The sequence below is a fragment of the Biomphalaria glabrata genome, chromosome 5 (genome assembly GCF_947242115.1).
Source record: "Biomphalaria glabrata chromosome 5, xgBioGlab47.1, whole genome shotgun sequence".
NCBI lineage: Eukaryota > Metazoa > Mollusca > Gastropoda > Planorbidae > Biomphalaria > Biomphalaria glabrata.
In genome coordinates this window covers 54,460,102-54,486,556 of record NC_074715.1, presented here as the reverse complement: position 1 = coordinate 54,486,556, position 26,455 = coordinate 54,460,102, and the positions used below count along the sequence as shown (strand labels likewise).

The following is a 26,455-nucleotide window of genomic DNA, read 5'->3' as shown; positions in this document are numbered from 1 at the left end:
CATGCAAATTGAGCATGTTTTTAATTGAAGTTATTTAAAGAATAATTATGTTAATTAATAACTCATTAAGCTTCATATAGTTTTTATAGATCTATTTTTAATAGTTAAGTTGAAATTTTATCTTCAAAAAAACTTAACAACTCTGATTTCATAGTCCAATGTTTTATATATTCATTATCATAATTAAATTTGTGAACATTTTCAGATCAATGTCTAGTTATCAGATGATTATAACCATCACTTGTGAGGAACTGGTCAGAAGTTAAAACATGTGTAAAGTGTTATGCTACAAAGTGTTATTTAAGGCAAGTAATCCATTCATTGTGATTTAGGCATTTTTCATTTAAATTCATTGTTTCATTTGAAGTATGCTAATTAGGAACAGGAAAGCTGTGGAACTACTGATCTAGCAAGTTGTTTTTTTTTTTTTTTTTTTTTAATGTTTCAGTTATGTTCTTTTTTTTTTTTTTTTTTGCATGCAATTTGAGAATATATTTTTAATGTTTATATAACATTTAAAGAATAATTTTCTGATTTTATAGAACATTTTGTAATTAAAAATATATGCATAACAATGGTTGAATTTCATAATGCTTGATGTGCATCTCGAAATAATGAATTCAAACTTTTTTTTGTTAGCCAAAGTTTCAACACAAGCTTCATATCACATTAAAAATGTTCAGAACGAGATATTAAGGTGTACAGCCTTGTGAGCGAAGTGAAGGACAGTTGACAGATTGTGTTTGGTGCCCCAGCAGTTCAACAAAGGAACAGGTGAGGGTGTTGTGATGGAAAGTAGTGAAGATAAGATGATCAATTTTTTTTTTCCAAAGACATTGCTTCAAATGCTATAATTTATGTAATTTAGACTTAAGTTTCTTTTGATGCTTGCTTAATAAAGAATAGGCAGGCAGTTGGTATATATAGATATTGAGCAGCACAGTAAGTAATAGTATAGTTTTTTTGACTTTGTACTGCATGCTAATTAAACTTGTTTTTAATATTAACATAACACTTTGTATATTTTTCTGTTATCTTAGTATTTGGAAACTAGTTTTAAATATATGCATATTAGAAAAGCCTGATTATGATTGATGTATTATTTATGAGATAGGTAAACTCAGGTTTAGCCTTACTAACTTGGTAATAAAGTCAATACCTTCAAAATAAACTCTTTCTCTTTGCAGTCATAACATCCATATTCTCATATTTTATAACATTTTCAGTTCCAAATGCAGTTTACAGCCAAGTGATCTAGAAATGGGATCTAGATTATGAGAACTATGACTAAGAGACATCTGAGAAATAAAAAGCACCTATAATCAGAATTGTAGCAAGCTTGTACCATATTTCTCTTTTTAAGGCAAGTGGTTCTTTCCAATGTTACATTTAACTACTTTAATTTAATTCATTTCTTTTCATGTATGTTAAATAAGAACCAGTTTCTTACTACAGACCTATCAAAGCAAGTATATTTTTTTTCTATGTATTTGTATATTTTAATTGCATTTTTCTTTTTTTTTTTTTTTTTATTGCATGCTAATTGAAAATGTTTTAAATATTTTCCTAACAATTTAAGAATATTTGTTTTCTGTTATCTCTTAGCCTTATGGTAATTAGTTTCAAATGTATACATAACAACTTTAATAAATTTTCTTCACTTTAACATTTAAAGAGCTAGATCCAATTGGGGATTATCTCATTATGAAGCTTAGTCAAAATCCCAGTATCTTCACTAAGACTTTTGAATAGCAATTTTTTATTAGATGCCATTTATTTGTTTAAATGCTCAGCTACTTGATATCTGGTTGAATTCAAATGATAATAATTGCATCTTAATGTGTAATTATACAATTATTTATTTACCTTGTTGTTGTTTTTTTAATCAGTTCAAGATGTTGAGTATTGATTACTAATCAACTACTAGCCTGGAAGATAAAAGCCAAAGCTGTAAACAGACAGGTCAGGTAAATATATGAATGAAGAAATTGAAACTAGAAGTAAACATCATGGGAAGTCTAATTATAGGGCAAGTATTTTTCCTTCATATCTTATTTAACATAGTCAAACCATGCAATACTTATAGGCTTAACTATTGTTTTCATAGAAACAATGTTATTTTAAATATCATGAGATAGTGTATTTAAGAGATATTGTAGTTCAAGTTTCCTAATTTAATCAGCTTAACAAGTGCACATTCTCTGCTGCCAACAGTACCAATTTGTCATCCAAGCAACAAATATTCCTTGGTAATCTGCTATCAGATGACAGTTATCTCTTTGGCATTTTTATGAATTAAAGCTTTCAAAGCCAAAGTAAGACTTAATTTTTTCTTTTCTTTAACTGCTAATTCTAAAATAATTTATCATTGCATGTTAAAAATAACTTGTTATACATTTTTCTGTGTTTTTGGTCAAGCTTCAGATTTGCTTAGCATATTCCTGTACTACATATCAACAAATGTTTGATGGTTTGTCTGGTTCATCTCTTAACACTATGAAGATGGCTACACTGTGAGTACAAAGTTTTAATTTCATTCAAATCACATTTTACAAAAAAGATAATGGAAATTAAATTAATTATTTTACTATTATTATATAACAATGTTATTTTAATATCATGAGATAGTGTATTTTAAGAGAGATTCTAATTCAGTATATGATGTTTCCATATTTCAGAATCTTAACAAGCAAACATTCTGTTGCCAACAGTACCAATTTGTCATCCTATCCAAGCAACTACTATTTCTTGGTAATCTGCTATCAGATGATTACAGTTTTCTCTTTGGCATTTGTATGAATTAAAGCTTTCAAAGCCAAAGTAAGACATTTTTTTTCTTCAACAGTTAATTCTGAAACAATTTATTCAAATTTTTTAAACATTATTCTGAACTATTTTCTGTGTTTTGGTCAAGCCTTAGATTTGGTTAGCATAACCCTGAACTGCATATCAACAAATGTCTAATGGTCTGTCTGGTTCATTTCTCAAGACTATGAAGATGGCTACACAGTGAGTACAAAGTTTTATTTTCATTCACCAAACAAATTTTACAAAAGAAGAAAATATTAAAAGCTATAGGTATTTATTTTGTTAGATAACTATCTTTGTTATTTGATGCATTACTTAGCCTTGGACAATGCATCATCATAACTAATATAATATTAAAAGGTATTTATTAATTTACCACATTTAGGTCAATCAAATAAGATTATGTAATCACAAACTGTTTTCAGGGTATCAGCAGTGCACACCTATGATACACAAGTCTTCATTGCCAAGTCATTCTGCCAAACAGTGTGTACACCTTTCTTGCATTGGTAGTGACCCACTTTACTGTCATGAGTCTGGATATGTCAGGCCAAGGAGATCAAGTTTGTGTCCAAGGTTACTTAGTTAATTCTCTAAGAACAATAGGTGAGTTGAATTCTAGTGTACCAGTCAAATATCTTAAAGCAAAGTAAAAAAAAAATAATTTTAAAAGCATATAAAAATCTGTTATAAAAACATAAAATGTTAGTTTTAGAGTACTAGTTTTAGAGTACTCGTTTCAGACCAAGTGATCATGGGTCAGATAGTGTCAAGCTCAACTGTTTCTATGGCCATTGGTTAACCATGGGTTGTTTGGCCAGCAAATTTTCAAACATTGCTCTAGTTTTAGGTTTATAAGCTACATGTTTTCTTCTAAAGTTAACAAATTAGGACCAAAATGTGAACTTTTAATAAGGTGGTGTAGTTGCAACCACACAAGAGCTGCTTCACATTTACTGTTTGAATGGTGCATACATTTTTATAATAACTTACCTTCTGATTTGTAAGGTTGATATTTTATTAATATATATATATATATATATTATATAAAGCAGAATGTTTGGCGTTTGTATGTATGTATGTTCCAGTATAGAAATAAAAACTTGATAAAACTTGGCAGAAATGTTCCTTGGGTACCAACTTAGACCGTAGTGTATGTATTGTGGCCCTAAAACAAACTTAAGACCATCAAAAAAAAAAAAGACCAGCTCTATTACAGCTATAGTATTTTATGGATCTAGGCGATGTTTACAATGTTGACATGAGAAAAGATCGAAAGGATTTAGATCTAGATCTAATTTTTAGAACTAAACTTTGCACTTATTTTTTTTTTTTTGACACATGAAAATACAAAATATAGTTTATTTATTTCATTATTTAATAAAATTAACCTTCAAATTTGTGTTACAAAATCATTTTTACATTAGTTCGTTATAGTCTATGCCTAGGTCTAAAACTCTTATTGAACTCTAAGATGATAAAACTTTTTTTTGCAAAGATAGTTTTATGCTTTAACACATGAACATACTAATTATAGTCCATTCATTTCATATTTTAATCAAAGTAACATTTAAATTTTTTTAATACATTCGTTCGCTGTTCGCTAAAGCTGCGTAGCCGTGTTGAGATAGGCCTATATTCATTCATGAAAAAAGTTCACGCATGCGCAGCACAGAATGAACTCTATAAAAGCCAATTTTTAACTCTAGATTAGTCTAGATCTAGATCTTTGTCTACCTCAAGATCTACTTTATACTTTAACACATGAACATACAAAGTTAAGTCTATTCATTTCAAATTTTAATCAAATATATGTAGGCCTACAAGCAAATGTTTTAATTTGAAAAAATGGATTTAAGTAGATTAGCTATTTTGATTTGATGGCTTCATTCATACTATTTTTACATTTACACATTCGCTTTATTTATTACATTATTATTTCGTTTAAATGTTTTAAAAACACTATATCGACAGTAATAAGCAATTAAAGACCCGCGGGTCGCTGGTAAAATATATCTAGTATATATATATATTAATACACTTGGGCAAGGGCTATTACTGTTTCCTTTTTTTTTTTTTTTAGATTGACATTTTTCTTTCAATTTGTAAATTTGCTTCAACATTCAAGTTTTTTTTTTTTTAAAGACAGACTCTACATGCTACTGATCTGGAGGTTAGTGGCTCAATCATTGTGCACTGATTCTTCACTGATGCCTTGATTCCCCACTGTCAACTTTATTGTCATAAAGTTTATCTAGTGATCTACATATCAAGGTAATAAATATTTTTTTACACTATAACCCAAGAGCTTTTGCTTTAAGATGCATTGTTTTTACAATAGGAGCCTAATTCTGATGTATTTTTTTAGGACCCTAGCAATAGTTTCTTAAACTTTCAGACAATAAGAGCTAGTTTAGAACCGAAACACAAAACTTAAGCCAGATCTGTATAGTCTTTTTTCTAAAAATATTTTAAATAAAAGTCTAGATAGGGTAGCTTATAAGGCCTACTTGTGAAATTAGATATTTTTAAAATGTGTACTTATACTTTTGATATTTGAAGTATTTTAAAACTAGCTATATTTTTCTATTTATGTAATTTATTTATTTTGTTTGTATTATTTACTTATTTATTTATTTATTTAATTATTATTTTTAAAAAAAATTAGTTACCTCCTTTTGTTTAATTGGATAGCATTTCAAAACCTAAAAGATGGAGCTGTTGGGTTAAAAACACAAATTAATGAACTCACATTAGACTGCATTACTTCCTAAAAATTTAAAATAAGCAATTTGCTTCATTCTTCGTGGCACATTTATGTATATAGCCAAATGAAAAGTTGAATGTGATTTTCTTATTTAAAAAAATGTTCCCCTTTCAGACCTTGCGATCTATAGGAAGGATGATGTAAAGGTCATGTTTTGTGGCCCACAGTTAACCAGGGTGTCATGTGGCCAGCTCAACAACCAACCGCCTTAACTTTCCCCAACTAATGTCAGGTACCCATTAGAGTTGGTTAGAATCTTGACGTACCCAAAGGTCCCAAAATTTAAAATATCAGGATTCAAACCTGGGACTTCAACTTTATAAGCTAAGTGTGTTACCGCTCAGCCACTATACCTCCTATCAAAGAGAGATACATAAAAAAATTGACATTAAAATACCATGAAGTCTCATAAACCTTTTCTATTTTTCTATTTTTCCATCACACAGTGAGATAGTATGACTATTATTTGAAAACAAAATGACCATCACTAAAAAACACATTCTTTTTAAACATTAGGTCTGAGACAGAAAAAGCTCTTCTTGAATGAAAAGAAATTTTATCAATATTGCATTTAAAGGTTATGCATTTAAATGTGATGTATTTGTTAAACAGTGCATTTTTCTTATCTCACTTATAGACTAAATGGTCAATTAAACATGAGGTCAAGGAAAAAGGATGAACATTTCAAGGCTACAGAAGGAACATTAAACGTCTCTCTCACTGTGAAAAGATTCTACCCATCTACAAATGATCAACATGTTTTATCTTAAGTTCGTCTGCCATTTCTTCAAATGGAGCCATATTAAGAATAAGGTAAGAAATATTCTTATACTTCACAGCATTTATTTTTTTGTAAAGTGATGATCCTGCATTAGTTGTATGTTGTTTGTGTATGTTACTTTAAATATCCTGCATTAGTTTTATGTTGTATGTGCATGATAATTTAAATATCCTGCATTAGTTGTAGTATGTGCATGATACTTTAAATATCCTGCATTAGTTGTATATGTATGCATGGTTCCTGTATTTGTTTTGTATATTATGATGTCAGTAATTACTTCACAAACACTTCACACACAACTTGTAAGTTCACCTGTCTAGTTAAAGAAATCTGTATTGTATTTGTTTTAGTAGTGTCTAGTTATGAAAGTAAACTGAATTTTCATTTGTTAAACTTAGTGATATACCATTTTAATTTCAGTCAGTTAAAATATGTGGATGTTCCTATTAAATTTTTCAGAAAAACTGCATTGCTCTGAAATAATTCCAACTGTATAAATGTAAATATATTTCAACAAATAATGGAATTGGATTCTTTGTCATTTGGATTAATTCAATAGTAATGTATTCTAAATATGGAATTCAAACACTTTGCCACTTGGAGATTGGGATGATTCAAGTTACTGGAGATTGGGATGATTAAAGTTACTATTGTAGCAACTATGTGTTAATGTGCATGGTCTTAACACCCCAGTACTTAATTGGACAAAAAAAAAGGATCTCCAATTCACAGTGATATGTACTATTGCATAAACAAGTTGACTTGACTTCATGTAGATCTTTAACTAAATAAACTGTTTCAATTCTTCAGTGTGTGATAGTGTGAAAAAAAACATTTATGGTTTCTTGTGATTATGTGCAATATAATGACATATTAAGTTGACTTGAATACTCTTAAAATGTTTCATTTCTAAGGTGTGGAAAAATGTGCATTATATTTTCATGTTGGGAGTTAATGTGAAAACAAAAATCTACTATTCCATGTGATACAATTGCATGCAAAAAATCCTAACCCTAACCCATTCAATGAACAATCAGTATGAACGTTTCCACCAAAGGAAATGTTGCCGCTCATGATGCATCTATTTATTTGGCTCCAGATATTCAACTGATGCACATTCGCAAAACAAATGTAAAAAAAAAAGATTTAATCCATTACATGTATATAATTGTGCAGGAACATTTGGGATTGTCATTTGTATCACACTCATCTCTCATTCATTGAGACTCTACACTTAATCTGGTGATCTAGATGTATTTGCAATTCAGTGAAATCATTCTTTGAGTGCTTAAAAAAGAAATTCATACGGATGTATAACTGTGTTAGACGTCTTCATTTATATTCCGATTGAACGTTTGTAAAAATCAATAATTAAGTCACACTCAAGGAACATATGAACGTGTCCATCAAAGGAAATATCGCCGCTCGTGATGCAGCGCACACTAATCAACATTTGCACTTGCAGACCAACTAAATAGTTGCGGAGAAAACACATTTAATTGATGACATTACTATGTTTAGCTTAGGACTTTTCAAAAGCGAAGACTGGACTCTTTAGCCATCTTCGTGTTTATAGGAAGGATTAATGGAGGACTTTTAAAAGCGAAGACTGGACTCCTTAGCCATCTTCGTGTTCATAGGAATGATTAATGGAGGAATTTTAAAAGCGAAGACTGGACTCCTTAGCCATCTTTGTGTTCATAGGAATGATTAATGGAGGAATTTTAAAAGTGAAGACTGGGCTCTTTAGCCATCTTCATGTTTAAAGGATGTAGTTGAGGATTTTTTTTCAAAGAAGATCGGTCTCCATGACCATCTTCGTACTTATAGGAAAGGATATTGTATTCATTTTTGAAAAATTGAGGATTTTTAGCTGAGGACTAGATGTAGTAATATTGTCATCAATTGAATTGTTGATCCAAGACGAAATTGTTGGTTATGTCTGTGCATTTGTAGACAACCCAACAGTGCACATCCTTTTTCTTGTTTTGCATTTTTTCACGTGCTACAATGCCTTGGACAAAGCATCATCATAACTTGGAATGTTAAAAGGCATTCAAAAAAACAACAAAGAAGAATGAGTTTGTAAAATAACCGGTTATTTCGGCTCAGTTGAATAATAGTTGGGACATAATTAGTTGAGTGCAAGCTTTGACGCTGATTCAACTCACTCGACATTAGTTGAGTGCGAAGTTTGTGAGGCTGATTCAGCCCTCAAACCGGATGCTTGTAGACCACCTTCAATAGCTTGAACACGACGTCATCAAAAATATTGTTACAGTCAGTTCATCAAAATGAAGCTGTAGGTCAACAAGCTCAAAACAGGAGTCAGTGAAAAAAGCAAGCCTGAAACTTTTTATTGGGCTCCAACTATTCAACTGATGCACGTTTGCAAAACAAGAGTTAAAAAAAAAGGATGAAAATATAAGCCATCAGATATATGATGATTGTGCAGGAACAGTTGGGATTGTCGTTTGTATCACGCTCATCTCTACCCTATCCATTGAGACACTGTGAAGTGATGTAACCAGTGAGGTTTTGTAACAACTTTATTGAATTGTAATGAGGATATCTACAAACATTTGTGTACAAATGTGTGCTAATTAGCAGGTCTTTGACCTCTGCACTTAATGTGGTGATCAAAATGTATTTGCAATTCCCAGTGAAATCATTCTTTGAGTGCTTAGAAAAGGAAATTCATACGGATGTATAACTGTGTTAGACGTCTTCATTTATATTAAGTCACACTCAAGAAACATATGAACGTGTCCATCAAAGGAAATATCGCCGCTCGTGATGCAGCGCACACTAATCAACATTTGCACTTGCAGACCAACTAAATAGTTGCGGAGAAAACACATTTAATTGATGACATTACTATGTTTAGCTTAGGACTTTTCAAAAGCGAAGACTGGACTCTTTAGCCATCTTCGTGTTTATAGGAAGGATTAATGGAGGACTTTTAAAAGCGAAGACTGGACTCCTTAGCCATCTTCGTGTTCATAGGAATGATTAATGGAGGAATTTTAAAAGCGAAGACTGGACTCCTTAGCCATCTTTGTGTTCATAGGAATGATTAATGGAGGAATTTTAAAAGTGAAGACTGGGCTCTTTAGCCATCTTCATGTTTAAAGGATGTAGTTGAGGATTTTTTTTCAAAGAAGATCGGTCTCCATGACCATCTTCGTACTTATAGGAAAGGATATTGTATTCATTTTTGAAAAATTGAGGATTTTTAGCTGAGGACTAGATGTAGTAATATTGTCATCAATTGAATTGTTGATCCAAGACGAAATTGTTGGTTATGTCTGTGCATTTGTAGACAACCCAACAGTGCACATCCTTTTTCTTGTTTTGCATTTTTTCACGTGCTACAATGCCTTGGACAAAGCATCATCATAACTTGGAATGTTAAAAGGCATTCAAAAAAACAACAAAGAAGAATGAGTTTGTAAAATAACCGGTTATTTCGGCTCAGTTGAATAATAGTTGGGACATAATTAGTTGAGTGCAAGCTTTGACGCTGATTCAACTCACTCGACATTAGTTGAGTGCGAAGTTTGTGAGGCTGATTCAGCCCTCAAACCGGATGCTTGTAGACCACCTTCAATAGCTTGAACACGACGTCATCAAAAATATTGTTACAGTCAGTTCATCAAAATGAAGCTGTAGGTCAACAAGCTCAAAACAGGAGTCAGTGAAAAAAGCAAGCCTGAAACTTTTTATTGGGCTCCAACTATTCAACTGATGCACGTTTGCAAAACAAGAGTTAAAAAAAAAGGATGAAAATATAAGCCATCAGATATATGATGATTGTGCAGGAACAGTTGGGATTGTCGTTTGTATCACGCTCATCTCTACCCTATCCATTGAGACACTGTGAAGTGATGTAACCAGTGAGGTTTTGTAACAACTTTATTGAATTGTAATGAGGATATCTACAAACATTTGTGTACAAATGTGTGCTAATTAGCAGGTCTTTGACCTCTGCACTTAATGTGGTGATCAAAATGTATTTGCAATTCCCAGTGAAATCATTCTTTGAGTGCTTAGAAAAGGAAATTCATACGGATGTATAACTGTGTTAGACGTCTTCATTTATATTAAGTCACACTCAAGAAACATATGAACGTGTCCATCAAAGGAAATATCGCCGCTCGTGATGCAGCGCACACTAATCAACATTTGCACTTGCAGACCAACTAAATAGTTGCGGAGAAAACACATTTAATTGATGACATTACTATGTTTAGCTTAGGACTTTTCAAAAGCGAAGACTGGACTCTTTAGCCATCTTCGTGTTTATAGGAAGGATTAATGGAGGACTTTTAAAAGCGAAGACTGGACTCCTTAGCCATCTTCGTGTTCATAGGAATGATTAATGGAGGAATTTTAAAAGCGAAGACTGGACTCCTTAGCCATCTTTGTGTTCATAGGAATGATTAATGGAGGAATTTTAAAAGTGAAGACTGGGCTCTTTAGCCATCTTCATGTTTAAAGGATGTAGTTGAGGATTTTTTTTCAAAGAAGATCGGTCTCCATGACCATCTTCGTACTTATAGGAAAGGATATTGTATTCATTTTTGAAAAATTGAGGATTTTTAGCTGAGGACTAGATGTAGTAATATTGTCATCAATTGAATTGTTGATCCAAGACGAAATTGTTGGTTATGTCTGTGCATTTGTAGACAACCCAACAGTGCACATCCTTTTTCTTGTTTTGCATTTTTTCACGTGCTACAATGCCTTGGACAAAGCATCATCATAACTTGGAATGTTAAAAGGCATTCAAAAAAACAACAAAGAAGAATGAGTTTGTAAAATAACCGGTTATTTCGGCTCAGTTGAATAATAGTTGGGACATAATTAGTTGAGTGCAAGCTTTGACGCTGATTCAACTCACTCGACATTAGTTGAGTGCGAAGTTTGTGAGGCTGATTCAGCCCTCAAACCGGATGCTTGTAGACCACCTTCAATAGCTTGAACACGACGTCATCAAAAATATTGTTACAGTCAGTTCATCAAAATGAAGCTGTAGGTCAACAAGCTCAAAACAGGAGTCAGTGAAAAAAGCAAGCCTGAAACTTTTTATTGGGCTCCAACTATTCAACTGATGCACGTTTGCAAAACAAGAGTTAAAAAAAAAGGATGAAAATATAAGCCATCAGATATATGATGATTGTGCAGGAACAGTTGGGATTGTCGTTTGTATCACGCTCATCTCTACCCTATCCATTGAGACACTGTGAAGTGATGTAACCAGTGAAATTTTGTAACAACTTTATTGAATTGTAATGAGGATATCTACAAACATTTGTGTACAAATGTGTGCTAATTAGCAGGTCTTTGACCTCTGCACTTAATGTGGTGATCAAAATGTATTTGCAATTCCCAGTGAAATCATTCTTTGAGTGCTTAGAAAAGGAAATTCATACGGATGTATAACTGTGTTAGACGTCTTCATTTATATTAAGTCACACTCAAGAAACATATGAACGTGTCCATCAAAGGAAATATCGCCGCTCGTGATGCAGCGCACACTAATCAACATTTGCACTTGCAGACCAACTAAATAGTTGCGGAGAAAACACATTTAATTGATGACATTACTATGTTTAGCTTAGGACTTTTCAAAAGCGAAGACTGGACTCTTTAGCCATCTTCGTGTTTATAGGAAGGATTAATGGAGGACTTTTAAAAGCGAAGACTGGACTCCTTAGCCATCTTCGTGTTCATAGGAATGATTAATGGAGGAATTTTAAAAGCGAAGACTGGACTCCTTAGCCATCTTTGTGTTCATAGGAATGATTAATGGAGGAATTTTAAAAGTGAAGACTGGGCTCTTTAGCCATCTTCATGTTTAAAGGATGTAGTTGAGGATTTTTTTTCAAAGAAGATCGGTCTCCATGACCATCTTCGTACTTATAGGAAAGGATATTGTATTCATTTTTGAAAAATTGAGGATTTTTAGCTGAGGACTAGATGTAGTAATATTGTCATCAATTGAATTGTTGATCCAAGACGAAATTGTTGGTTATGTCTGTGCATTTGTAGACAACCCAACAGTGCACATCCTTTTTCTTGTTTTGCATTTTTTCACGTGCTACAATGCCTTGGACAAAGCATCATCATAACTTGGAATGTTAAAAGGCATTCAAAAAAACAACAAAGAAGAATGAGTTTGTAAAATAACCGGTTATTTCGGCTCAGTTGAATAATAGTTGGGACATAATTAGTTGAGTGCAAGCTTTGACGCTGATTCAACTCACTCGACATTAGTTGAGTGCGAAGTTTGTGAGGCTGATTCAGCCCTCAAACCGGATGCTTGTAGACCACCTTCAATAGCTTGAACACGACGTCATCAAAAATATTGTTACAGTCAGTTCATCAAAATGAAGCTGTAGGTCAACAAGCTCAAAACAGGAGTCAGTGAAAAAAGCAAGCCTGAAACTTTTTATTGGGCTCCAACTATTCAACTGATGCACGTTTGCAAAACAAGAGTTAAAAAAAAAGGATGAAAATATAAGCCATCAGATATATGATGATTGTGCAGGAACAGTTGGGATTGTCGTTTGTATCACGCTCATCTCTACCCTATCCATTGAGACACTGTGAAGTGATGTAACCAGTGAGGTTTTGTAACAACTTTATTGAATTGTAATGAGGATATCTACAAACATTTGTGTACAAATGTGTGCTAATTAGCAGGTCTTTGACCTCTGCACTTAATGTGGTGATCAAAATGTATTTGCAATTCCCAGTGAAATCATTCTTTGTCTTTGAGTGCTTAGAAAAGAAATTCATACGGATGTATAACTGTGTTAGACGTCTTCATTTATATTCCAATTGAACGTTTGTAACAATAAATATAACAACAAATGTGTGATAATTAGCAGGTCTTTGACCTCTGCACTTAATGTGGTGATCAAAATGATTGCAATTTCCAGTGAAATCATTCTTTGAGTGCCTAAAAAGAAATTCATACGGATGTATAACTGTGTTAGACGTCTTCATTTATATTCCGACTGAACGTTTGTAACAATAAATATAACAACAAATGTGTATTAATTAGCAGGTCTTTGACCTCTGCACTTAATGTGGTGATCAAAATGTGTTTGCAATTCCCAGTGAAATCATTCTTTGAGTGCTTAAAAAAGAAATTCATACGGATGTATAACTGTGTTAGACGTCTTCATTTATATTCCATTGAACGTTTGTAACAATAAATATAACAACAAATGTGTGATAATTAGCTGGTCTTTGACCTCTGCATTTAATGTGGTGATCAAAATATATTTGCAATTCCCAGTGAAATCATTCTTTGAGTGCTTAATAAAGAAATTCGTCTTATATTTACCTGTCATATTTTCTTAGTTTTACCTGTCATATTTTCTTAGTTTAACATGTCATATTTTCTTTGTTATGCCTTTCATATTTTCTTAGTTTTACTTGTCTAATTTTCTTAGTTTTTCCTGTCATTTTTTTCCTTAGTTTTACCTGTCATATTTTTTTAGTTTTACCTGTCATAAGTTCTAGTTTTACCTGTCATATTTTCATAGTTTTACCTGTCATTTTTTCTTAGTTTTACATGCCATATTATCTTAGTTAAGCCTGTCATATGTTCTTAGTTATACCTGTCATAGTATCTTGTGTAACACGTTTATCATTTGTAATGACTGTGGTATATTTCACTAGTACACCATTAACATACGTTGGAAGAAATTATAGTTCTAGTTCAATATTATACACTGTTGCTTGAACTTCATTTATATTAACATTATTACTTTGTTACCTATTCTGATTTCCGATTCCTTATCTATTTATTTCTTGGTACATTATAGTTTGGAGAATTAGATTCTTGTCTTTGATGTTGATAATAAATTTCTCTTTGGTGATCTAGATTCCAATAATATTGCTTTTAACAGGATGCATTTCTTTCTTTGTTCTTCTATTAATGAGTTAATAACACTCAAAGTCTTGCCACTTAGTTTACAGATGAATATATTAGAACAAGTATCTTCATTGTAATTGCAAGTTTTACAGATAGTCTGAAAATAACTATTTATTTCATCAGTTTCATAAGGTCCCTCATTTTTTGCCTATAAATATTCTCTTTATGTTCACGCTTGGAGGTTTTTTTTGTCTCCCTTGTTTTGAATTGCAGCTTTTATTTTTCAGTTGTTTTTTTTTTTTAATTTCTGATTCTTTGTCTGGTTTTGCATCCTTTTAATTTCTTTCAGCATCTAGTTGCATTTCACTCTTCTCTTTGTGCTTTGTAAATATTCTCTATATGTTCACGCTTGGTAGTTTCTGTTTTGTCTCCCTTGTTTTGAATTGCAGCTTTTATTTTTCAGTTTTTTTTTTTTTTTATTTCTGATTCTTTGTCTGGTTTTGCTTCCTTTTAATTTATTTCAGCATCTAGTTGCATTTCTTTCTTCTCTTTGTGCTCTCGCCAACTCTTTCAATATCAACTTGATTTTCTTTCCTTTCCATTTATGTCAAAACATCTTTCTTTTCTTCATCTTTAAGACCAAACGATTCAGCAACTTTCTTTAGTTCAGTATATCCATCCATGTATCTATTAATACTTATCAAAAGTACAATGGCATTCTATACTTTTTTATAGATAATAATGATATCTAATATCTTTTATAGTTTACAATCACTTACAATATTATCAAGCCAATACTATTGTGATTAACATAACACACTAAATTGTCAACAATCTAATAATCAATGTCATAATCAATTATTATGTTTTTACAATATATTATTTGGTCATATAGAAAGAGAAAACAAAATTAATAAAATATTATAATGTAAAAAAAAAATGTAACAAAGTTTATACCAAAATGTTACAATTATATAAATGATGATATGATGATGACTCAGTGCACTGAAAACTTTGATTAAATTGAGGAGGATTCGAGCAACATATTGACCTCACTCTCTTACCCTAAAGCACATCCTGTTCCAAAAGCAAGATTTGGTCAATATATAAAAACAAACAAGTACAGCAGGAAAAAAAGACAGAAAATTTTCAAGAAATACTACATATACTTACAAATATAAATAAAAATGACTTAAAGACCCCAAGAAATTGTGCACAATATTAATACAATGTAAACATTAAAATAAACAATAGTCTAAACACAAAAATCTACTAGTGTTAAATCTGCGACCTCTAAAACCTTATGTTCTGATCATATATATATATTTTTTTTACACATTGAAAAAAGACAAAATTTAACAAGGACACAATATCAGTGATACCAAATTTTGACAAGAACAATACTGTCAACAGCTTTCTAAATATAGAACATAAAAATTAAAAATGAAAATCAAAATTATCAGTAATATATTTCAATACTGATTATCTTCCTGTAATGTCATTGAATACTAGCACTGATATAGCTCATCACTTTGAAGAGTGCTTCTTAATCTTTTCACTGTCCAACTTCAATAGAATGTATATATAAATATATATACTTTTACTGCACAAAATTACTGACTATTACTTAAGATGTATAATATACATCAGCACAAAATTACTGCCTGTGTCCAAATTTACAATTACTGTCCAACTTCAATACAATTTTATATACTTGTACTGCACAAAATTACTATTATTTGATGAGATATATAATATACACAAATGTAATGTCTGCCTGTGTCAAAATTTACAATTACAGTTCAACTTCAATGCAATATATATATTTGTACTGCACAAAATTACTGACTATTACTTGATGAGATATATAATATACATTGGCATAAAAATATTGTCTGCCTGTGTCAAAATGTACACTGTCCAACTTCAATATACTATTTACTAATTAATTGTTGGTGCACCTGAAGTGTCTGGTCAATTTTTGAGGCACCTTTTTCATCCTTTAACTGTCTACGAGTGTTTACATACTATTTACTAATGAGATATATAATATACACAAATTTACTGTCTGCCTGTGTCAAAATTTACAATTACAGTTCAACTTCAATTCAATATATATACTTGTACTGCACAAAATTACTGACTATTACTTGATGAGATATATATATAATATACATTGGCATAAAAATATTGTCTGCCTGTGTCAAAATTTACACTGTCCAACTTCAATATACTATTTACTAATTAATTGTTGGTGCACCTGAAGTGTCTGGTCGATTTTTGGGGCACCTTTTTCATCCTTCAACTGTCTACGAGTGTTTACATACTATTTACTAATGAGATATATAATATACACAAATTTACAATTACAAATCAACTTCAATGCAATATATATACTTGTACTGCACAAAATTACTGACTATTACTTGATGAGATATATAATATACATTGGCATAAAAATATTGTCTGCCTGTGTCAAAATTTACACTGTCCAACTTCAATATACTATTTACTAATTAATTGTTGGTGCACCTGAAGTGTCTGGTCGATTTTTGGGGCACCTTTTTCATCCTTCAACTGTCTACGAGTGTTTACATACTATTTACTAATGAGATATATAATATACACAAATTTACTGTCTGCCTGTGTCAAAATTTACAATTACAAATCAACTTCAATGCAATATATATACTTGTACTGCACAAAATTACTGACTATTACTTGATGAGATATATAATATACATTGGCATAAAAATATTGTCTGCCTGTGTCAAAATTTACACTGTCCAACTTCAATATACTATTTACCAATTAATTGTTGGTGCACCTGAAGTGTCTGGTCGATTTTTGGGGCACCTTTTTCATCCTTCAACTGTCTACGAGTGTTTACATACTATTTACTAATGAGATATAAAATATACACAAATTTACTGTCTATGGTGTCAAAATTTACAATTACAAATCAACTTCAATGCAATATATATACTTGTACTGCACAAAATTACTGACTATTACTTGATGAGATATATAATATACATTGGCATAAAAATATTGTCTGCCTGTGTCAAAATTTACACTGTCCAACTTCAATATACTATTTACTAATTAATTGTTGGTGCACCTGAAGTGTCTGGTCAATTTTTGGGGCACCTTTTTCATCCTTCAACTGTCTACGAGTGTTTACATACTATTTACTAATGAGATATAAAATATACACAAATTTACTGTCTGCCTGTGTCAAAATTTACAATTACAAATCAACTTCAATGCAATATATATACTTGTACTGCACAAAATTACTGACTATTACTTGATGAGATATATAATATACATTGGCATAAAAATATTGTCTGCCTGTGTCAAAATTTACACCGTCCAACTTCAATATACTATTTACTAATTAATTGTTGGTGCACCTGAAGTGTCTGGTCGATTTTTGGGGCACCTTTTTCATCCTTCAACTGTCTACGAGTGTTTACATACTATTTACTAATGAGATATAAAATATACACAAATTTACTGTCTATGGTGTCAAAATTTACAATTACAAATCAACTTCAATGCAATATATATACTTGTACTGCACAAAATTACTGACTATTACTTGATGAGATATATAATATACATTGGCATAAAAATATTGTCTGCCTGTGTCAAAATTTACACTGTCCAACTTCAATATACTATTTACTAATTAATTGTTTTTGCACCTGAAGTGTCTGGTCGATTTTTGGGGCACCTTTTTCATCCTTCAACTGTCTACGAGTGTTTACATACTATTTACTAATGAGATATATAATATACACAAATTTATTGTCTGCCTGTGTCAAAATTTACAATTACAGTTCAACTTCAATGCAATATATATACTTGTACTGCACAAAATTACTGACTATTACTTGATGAGATATATAATATACATTGGCATAAAAATATTGTCTGCCTGTGTCAAAATTTACACTGTCCAACTTCAATATACTATTTACTAATTAATTGTTGGTGCACCTGAAGTGTCTGGTCGATTTTTGGGGCACCTTTTTCATCCTTCAACTGTCTACGAGTGTTTACATACTATTTACTAATGAGATATAAAATATACACAAATTTACTGTCTATGGTGTCAAAATTTACAATTACAAATCAACTTCAATGCAATATATATACTTGTACTGCACAAAATTACTGACTATTACTTGATGAGATATACATTGGCATAAAAATATTGTCTGCCTGTGTCAAAATTTACACTGTCCAACTTCAATATACTATTTACTTATTAATTGTTGGTGCACCTGAAGTGTCTGGTCGATTTTTGGGGCACCTTTTTCATCCTTCAACTGTCTACGAGTGCTTACATACTATTTACTAATGAGATATATAATATACACAAATTTATTGTCTGCCTGTGTCAAAATTTACAATTACAGTTCAACTTCAATGCAATATATATACTTGTACTGCACAAAATTACTGACTATTACTTGATGAGATATATAATATACATTGGCATAAAAATATTGTCTGCCTGTGTCAAAATTTACACTGTCCAACTTCAATATACTATTTACTAATTAATTGTTGGTGCACCTGAAGTGTCTGGTCGATTTTTGGGGCACCTTTTTCATCCTTTAACTGTCTACGAGTGTTTGATTTGTGATAGGGCAAAGCAATTGTGAATATATAATATTAAAAATAGATTTTTATTAATTTATGTAAATGTTTACTATTTTCACCATCTGAGCTGTGAATGAATCTTGTTTTTAATGACCCAACTGTATAAAACTTAGCTCTTGAGCTATGAAGGGGGAATAACCCTTGAGAGATTATGGGCATGACATAGCCTTAATTGTGCTGATGTGCCAAAAACAAAAAATATCAATACCTTCCAACTGTTGGGCACCTATATGGTCATCAATTGTTGGAATACTTCATCCCTCATACCAACTGCTGGGCACCTCAAGTGTGTCCTGTCAGCTATTGGGGCACCACAAGTGTCCTAACAACTGTTTGGGCACCTCAAATATCCTTTTAACTGTTGAGGCACCTTAGGTATCGTATCTATTGTTGAAGCACTTCAAATGTCCTATCATTTGTTGGGGCATCTCATTTATCCTAACAACTGTTCGGCACTTCAATAATCTTATTTTTGGGCACTCCAAGTGTTCTATCAATTGTTTGGGCACTCCCAAGTGTCCTATCAATTGTTAGGCACCTCATCGATCATACCAACTGTTGTCCACCTCAAGTTTGTCCAATCAGGTGTTGGGGCACCACAAGTGTTTCAACACTTTTTAGGCACCTCAAATGTCCTTATAACTGATGGGGCACCTCAATATCCTATCAATTGGTAGGGCACCTTAAGTATCCTAACAATTGGTAGAGCACCTCTAGTGTCCTATCAATTTGTAGGGCACCTCTTGTCCTATTGTTTGGTAGGGCACTTCAAGTATCCTATCAGTTGGTAAGGCACCTCTTTTTCCTACCAACTGTTAGATAACCACAAGTCTCCTATTAACTGTTGGGGTACCTAAAGTATCCTATCATGGGGCATCTCATTCATCCTAACAACTCAATGGTCTTATTGTTGGGGCACTCTAAGTTTCCTATCAATTGTTGGGCACCTCATCCATCATACCAACTGTTGTTCACCTCATGTTTGTCCTATCAGTTGTTGGGGCACCACAAGTGTCCTAACAACTGCTTGTCCTTTTAACTTATGTGGCACCTCAAGTGTCCTATTAACTGTTGGGGCACATCAAGTATTCATTCAACTCTCTCTATATATATATATATTATATTATATTATGTTAGTTTTGATTACCATTATAAATAAATATATATGATTATGGTTATTATATATTATATATAATCTGCAGTGTTTTTACAAATGTGTAGTCCTGCTTATTACTCCCAGAACCACTTTTTTTTTTTTTAGTTTCATTAGCAACATATGAATTTATATATTTGAAATGTTTAATCACACTTCTTTTTACTGAAGTTTAATTTTTTGTTAACAGATATCAAGCTACAAAATAAAATTCCAATTTTTTAGGTTCTCGCCTATATCTGCAATTTATATCTATATATTAAGTTTTGTTACCTTGAACTCTTTCAAGTTTTTGTTACACAACTTTATATTTCAGATTCTTTTTGTTCTTCCTTAGGTTCAAATGTATCAGTTGTTTTTGTTGACAGATATCAAGGTACAGAAATAAGAATCTAATTTAGAGTTTTTTAAAGCTTGATTAGTCATAATATTTGCACTATTATTTCCAATATGTGCCAGAGTGTCTGCTAAATGTAACTAGTATGATTAAAAACATGGTCATTGCAAAGTCTAACATATGGACAAGTAGGATGCTTGGGGCTTGATTCAGTGAAAGAATGTTGGACAAGCAGAAGTGTTATGGAGTGTGTGTGTTTTTATGGTGACTGTGGTAAGAGGTAAGCGATTGAATGTGAATGATGCAAAAGTGGCATTGTCGTCACTGGGTCTTAGTTAGGGGAGACGACTCCAGAATGTAAGACTGAAAGGTTGTGTTATTGTAGTGAGTTAGATTGTAAGAAATTTTATTACTTAAGTCTACTACATTTATTTCATGTGATCACAAGTATTATAAATGTTATATTTAGTTTTGTTCACAAGGAAGTTGTTCAAGTTCTTATTAGCTAAGATATATTATGCCTTCAACAGTTTAGTTGCCTACCAGCAGTTTGGTGCTACAAGTCAACAACAGTCAGACTAAATTAAATAAAGCCATGTCTATTTCTACATGATTTTGTTGCTACTAACCTGGTGTTACTAACAACTAACTCGAAAAGGGAGAGGGGAATTATCATCTTATTCATGTACTATTTACATTAGATTTTTACCAAATTATTAAATTTTTACTACCCTTACTATTTTAACTGTGAATAGACCTTGATTTTAATGATTTAACTGTATAGAATTTAGCCCCTGTTATGTAGAGAGAGAGAGTAGTCTTTAAGGGACTGCAGGCACGACATGGCCTAAATTGTGCAGATGTGCATAAAATCAAAGAAATAAAACATTAACAAAATGTGTATTATAATTGTCACTTTTCCTCTAATTAGAATTTTTTTCTCTCCTAGATTTTCATAATTTTTTGTTGAAGTCATTTCAGTTCTCAATTATTTTGTGCACCAAGTTACAAGAAAAAATTTAAGCAAGAGAGGTCACTACACTAAGACTTTGTCTTCTCATAAGAAAGGATGGCTGCCTGGTCATGTGATATGTGCACTGGACTGTGTATGGTCATCTTGATGCTCATATCTTGCCTGATGACATTTATTCTGCTGAACATTTGGTCAAGGAAGTAGATTCTCTTCAGCTCTCAAGAAACATTCAAAACATGTCAAACATTCGACAAGAATATCAAGTGCAATGTACATGTAAGTAATGTTGAAACATCTGATCTCATTTATGCATTCTTGAGGACAATCTGCAGCCACTAAACCAGTTACATCAGATCTGGATAAAGTGGTCGCTTCCTCTTCATTAAGGCTAGAACAGAAAGATTTTATAACTCTTTTACTCCATTTTCTGTCAGTGTGTTTCATGGTCATTAGTCACATCACAAAGAGGTTTAGTTTATTAACCAGTGGTTGTGTATGACTGTGTCTTTGTATGTTTTGTGTGTGAATGTTGTTCCTGTTTGTATCTATATTGTTGTTGCTATAGTGGTAATCCTCCGGGTAATCATAATCAAACTAAATTTTCATTTGTTTGGATCTTATCTGGTGGGAATTTTAAACTTAGTAATTTGCTCTTAGCTTACTTTTTGATTTTTAAGTACATTCTAAAAGAAATACAATAGATAAGGATAGAAAAAGAAAAGCAAACAATAAAGAGATTTGCTGAATTAATATAAAGTGAAATAAAAATATATATATAAAAAAAAAGAATAAACCTGGAGATTTTGAAGGAAAGACTGCTGTTGCCAACTCAACAAAACCAATGAGTTTGTACTGCAAGAAAAAGAACTTAGTTGTGATTTCATTTTGCTAGAAATGCACAAACTTAATAGCATAATTTTCACTCTAAATATTAAAGCTTTCTGTATTCTGTACACCAGATACACTACATAGCTAGTTATTTATTGTTTTCTGGCATAATTGAAAATCTCCAATAAGTTCCTTAGACTTAAATGACTTAATTAACCTTAAAATTTTTAAAACTTTATTTGTTTGTTATTCTTTGCTGCTGTATTAGATGTCTTGGGTGTATTTTTTTTTTCTTAAAAGTTTATTCATAAAATACTAAGTTAAAACATAAAGTGAAACCTGCATCATCATAATAGTTTTGTTTAACATGAAAAGAAAAGCAACAAAAGAATTTTTTTTTTCCTTTTCAAGGCAAAAGTTTTTCTTATTAATTTTTAAATTCTTATTTAGACCAACATGATGAAAAGGTAGACAACATGAAGATGTAGACCAACATGATGAAGATGTAGACCAACATGAAGAGGTAGACCAGCATGATGAAGATGTAGACCAACATGATGAAGATGTAGACCAACATGATGAAGATGTAGACCAACATGAAGATGAAATGTAAACCAAAAAATGGGTCAAGAGATGTATGGAATACAATGGTAAGCAATGCTGTGTATATCTCTTTATATTTTCTTTATACTAAACCCCTGAGTAAAGCTTTGCCAAGTTTTGTGTTTCACTGACTATAAAAATGTTTTTATCAAGTTTTGTTCTCTTGTATTGACAGTGAACATCTTGAGAAGTAAAACAATTCCTAGAGGCAAAGACACAGACACACCGGATCTATTAGAGATTTTCCTTTTCTACCATCATTTAGAGACTTCCTTGTGCTCTAAGGGAATATGTCATTATCTTTTGATTGCTAATTGGCATTGATGTTTTTACATTCCTACTGCGTCTGAAAGAAATTAACATTTCCCTAATGCTACTTCAAAACCAGACCTTCTCAAGACAATTTTAGTGACCAAGCTGCAATATGGGACTCAGTAGGAAACAATGAAGAATGCTCCTAACCTCAGGTTGAGTAACCATGCTCACCTACTAGAGTGGCGACAAATACTTCTACACCCACAGTTTTACATCCTGAACCCTGTAACCCAACCTCACAACATGGTTACATTACCGGAAGTGGTCGCAAGGTCAGAAAACCTAACAGATACAATGGATAGAACAATGAACAGGTACAAGTACTCAAGTGATGTACTTTGTGAGAACTATTTAGGTGGAATCACCATAATTGACTTGTATAAATCTTGTTCTATATTTAGGTATATCTTGACAATCAGTCCAGTCATTTGTTCATTTTTTTTTTAAATATTCCTTTTTTTCCCCTCAATCTTCTTGTTGTTTCAGTTACATGTTTTTGTATTTTGAAGGAGGAAGGTGCTTTGGTATATTATCCTTATTATTATTGTACCAGTATTAAGCAAACTTGTATATCTTTAATTATTCATGAATTCTAAAGCAGAACGTCACTTCCACCGGAAAATGTTGTAACAACTATACGTGTCTTCAGTTAACATTCAATACTCTGTACAGTCACAATGCCAAAGCCTTGCTAGATTATGCTTTTAATTCAATTTGTTATCTCCCCTGCTTTAGTGTGCTATCATATAATTTTTTGTGTCACATCCCTGCACAATTTGTTCTAGCTTTTTTACAGTATAAATAGCGACTTGACATTATTTAGCTCTATTATAATATTGTTATATTATTATATTTAAAATAAAACTGTTAACATATTCTATGCTGTTATAATATAAATGTTTTGCTGTTACCATGAATACAGTTTTGAGTTTTTGTCTGATATCTTAGAGGAGAAATTTTTCATAAATAATAATAATAAGGCTTATCTTCAAGTCCGAAGATTAGTGAGAAGTATGCAGTATTCCCCAGCTAGGACCTACATATTTTGCTATAAATAAAGAGTATAATAATATTTACTACTTGGTATTGTCAGTCTTCACTAAAGCAATGAGTTTATCCCCTTAGTGTGTTTAAAATTTTCAAATACTAATTCACTTTGTATTATCTATTGGTGATCATGGGGTATCCACTTTGTCATCTCCATTGTCTCTGGTGTTAACACTCAGTGTCCTGTTGGAGGTTACGGCTAAGATGTTATCTCTCTTTCTGATGGAACACATGTAAAACCAACAAAACAAACATTAGACCTAGACTTTATTAACAGGTAAATTTTTATAATTGTGAACTGGCGCTCCCAAAGCTACTTTTATGTATTTTAAATTTTACTTCTGTAGGCTAGTGCTAAGCTGTATACTTGTATTTCTGCCTATTATATGGGTTAGGGTGGAGTACTTAAAATAGAGCCTATGCTGTTTCCTGTACTGTTGACCAGTGGTCTCTGTGTCAGTTTTAATTATTCTGTACCTGGGACTGCCTGTAAGTTTCAGAATTTTTATTTTATTTTTTAAAATTTTACTATGTGTAAATCTGTTTTATATTTGAACAACTGTCAAAATAACTAGCAGTTTTTTTTTTCTAAAGTTTGTTTTAAAAATATGGCCAAGCCCTGCCCAGTGCTGTCATGATGGCCACTTCTAGTGTTTATGTACTAGATTGTAACTGCTGCCTTAGTCATTGAAATTAAAGTCTCATTTTTGAATTTCTTCTTTATGTTTCTAGATTTCTTTTAGTTCGCTAGTTTAGTTTAGTTTAGTTGTCTGGTTGCTTAGATGACTCAAACCCCTTGGTCACAGAGGTGCACAGATACAACCCACCCAATAGTGTTACAATCTGGCAACTGTAACTTCTTGTTATCCCAGGCTAGACATGACCTTAGGCCCCGCCAGGCTAACATATTCTCTCATTCCAGACAGCATTGTCCCTAACAATACATAATTACCTTGCTTTAGTTGTAGAATGAAAGATGAGCAAACAGTTAAAAGTTTCTATAGAATTCACTTGGAGGTGTGGTGGCTAAGTGGTAAAGTGCTTGGCTGCCAAACATAGGTCTAGGGTTTGAAGACCATTTTTTTTTATAATAGTCCTAATATAAAGAAAAACAATTAGGCACCTTTCAGTCCACCCAGCTCAAATGGGTTCCTGACATTTAATGGAGAAAAGTAAAGGCGGTTGGTCATTGTGGTGGCCACCTGATACCCTCATTGACCATAAGACACAGAAACAGATGATTTTTTGTATCATCTGTCTTACAGATCGCAAAGTCTGAAAAGGGAAATTTATTTTCACTTGAATATTTTCACATTTTGACCTACATCAAAAAGCTTATATTTTTTGTCTATCATTCACTTTGTCTTAGGAATGGTTTATTTTTTATAATGATTGAATATTGAAGTCAATTAGATTAGTTGACTATGACTTTGTAGAGGGTAATCACTGACTAGATGTTAATAGCATTTCCTGTCATATCTTTTTTGGTAATTTCATTGCTGATTAATTTCTTCTTGTTCATTGAAGTAATTACTGTACATTTCAAGGTGTATTGAGACCAGCACAATGACCTATTTTCCCTTTACCATTAACTTTCAAATACATTAATAGTTATCTCTTAATATGAATTCAGTAATTTAGCACAGACCAGTTACAATTTAAAAAAAAAAATGAATGCCACTTTGATTGCAAGGTATACATATACATCAAAATGAGTCAATCAAATCAATGTATATGATATCACAATAAAACTGAAAGTGCTGCACAAATAAATATTTAGTTAAAAACTAAGGTACATTGGAAGTCCTGATATTACTTTTAGTAGTAGAAATAACTTAATTCATTTAGATCAGGGGTGGGCAAATTACAGACCATGGGCCACATGCGGCCTGCCAAAGTGTTTTTTGCAGCCCGCGGAAACCTACAGAATTCAGGTGAGCCCACAAATTAAACATATAAAAATGCAAATATATTAAAAATAAATAATTTTAAATATCTTATCAATTATGATACTTAAATGGCCTAAATTGTGCTGATGTGCCTAAAATCAAATCAATCAATTATGATGAAGAAGCTAAATAAACATTGTCTCTTCATGTTATTCTAAAGTTTTAAGCAAATGAAGATTATGCTTATTGGTAATATTTCGAAACAAGACACACACTCAGACCAGTATTTAATAAATTCTATGAAGAACTGTGTTGAAAGTGTTGGGTTGGCTTGGAACAAGATGTCAAGTGTAACAACTGATGGAGCCCATGCTTTGACTGAGAAAAAC

General features: G+C 31.9%; 1 long non-coding RNA gene across 6 annotated transcripts; it reads left to right on the top strand.

Moving 5' to 3' along the window:
* The first annotated feature begins 1,889 nt into the window (after window positions 1–1,889).
* On the top strand, window positions 1,890–24,893 carry LOC129926250 (uncharacterized). Of its 6 annotated transcripts, XR_008777878.1 has the most exons (12): window positions 1,890–1,967; window positions 2,215–2,315; window positions 2,419–2,513; window positions 2,679–2,820; window positions 2,915–3,009; window positions 3,234–3,414; window positions 4,954–5,082; window positions 6,213–6,388; window positions 20,412–20,450; window positions 21,384–21,660; window positions 22,663–22,862; window positions 22,991–24,893. It is a non-coding gene; the product is annotated as an uncharacterized LOC129926250 (long non-coding RNA). The 6 variants fall into 6 exon arrangements; XR_008777881.1 differs by lacking the exon at window positions 2,215–2,315; XR_008777877.1 differs by having other exon boundaries at window positions 2,215–2,513.
* The last annotated feature ends 1,562 nt before the right edge of the window (window positions 24,894–26,455 follow it).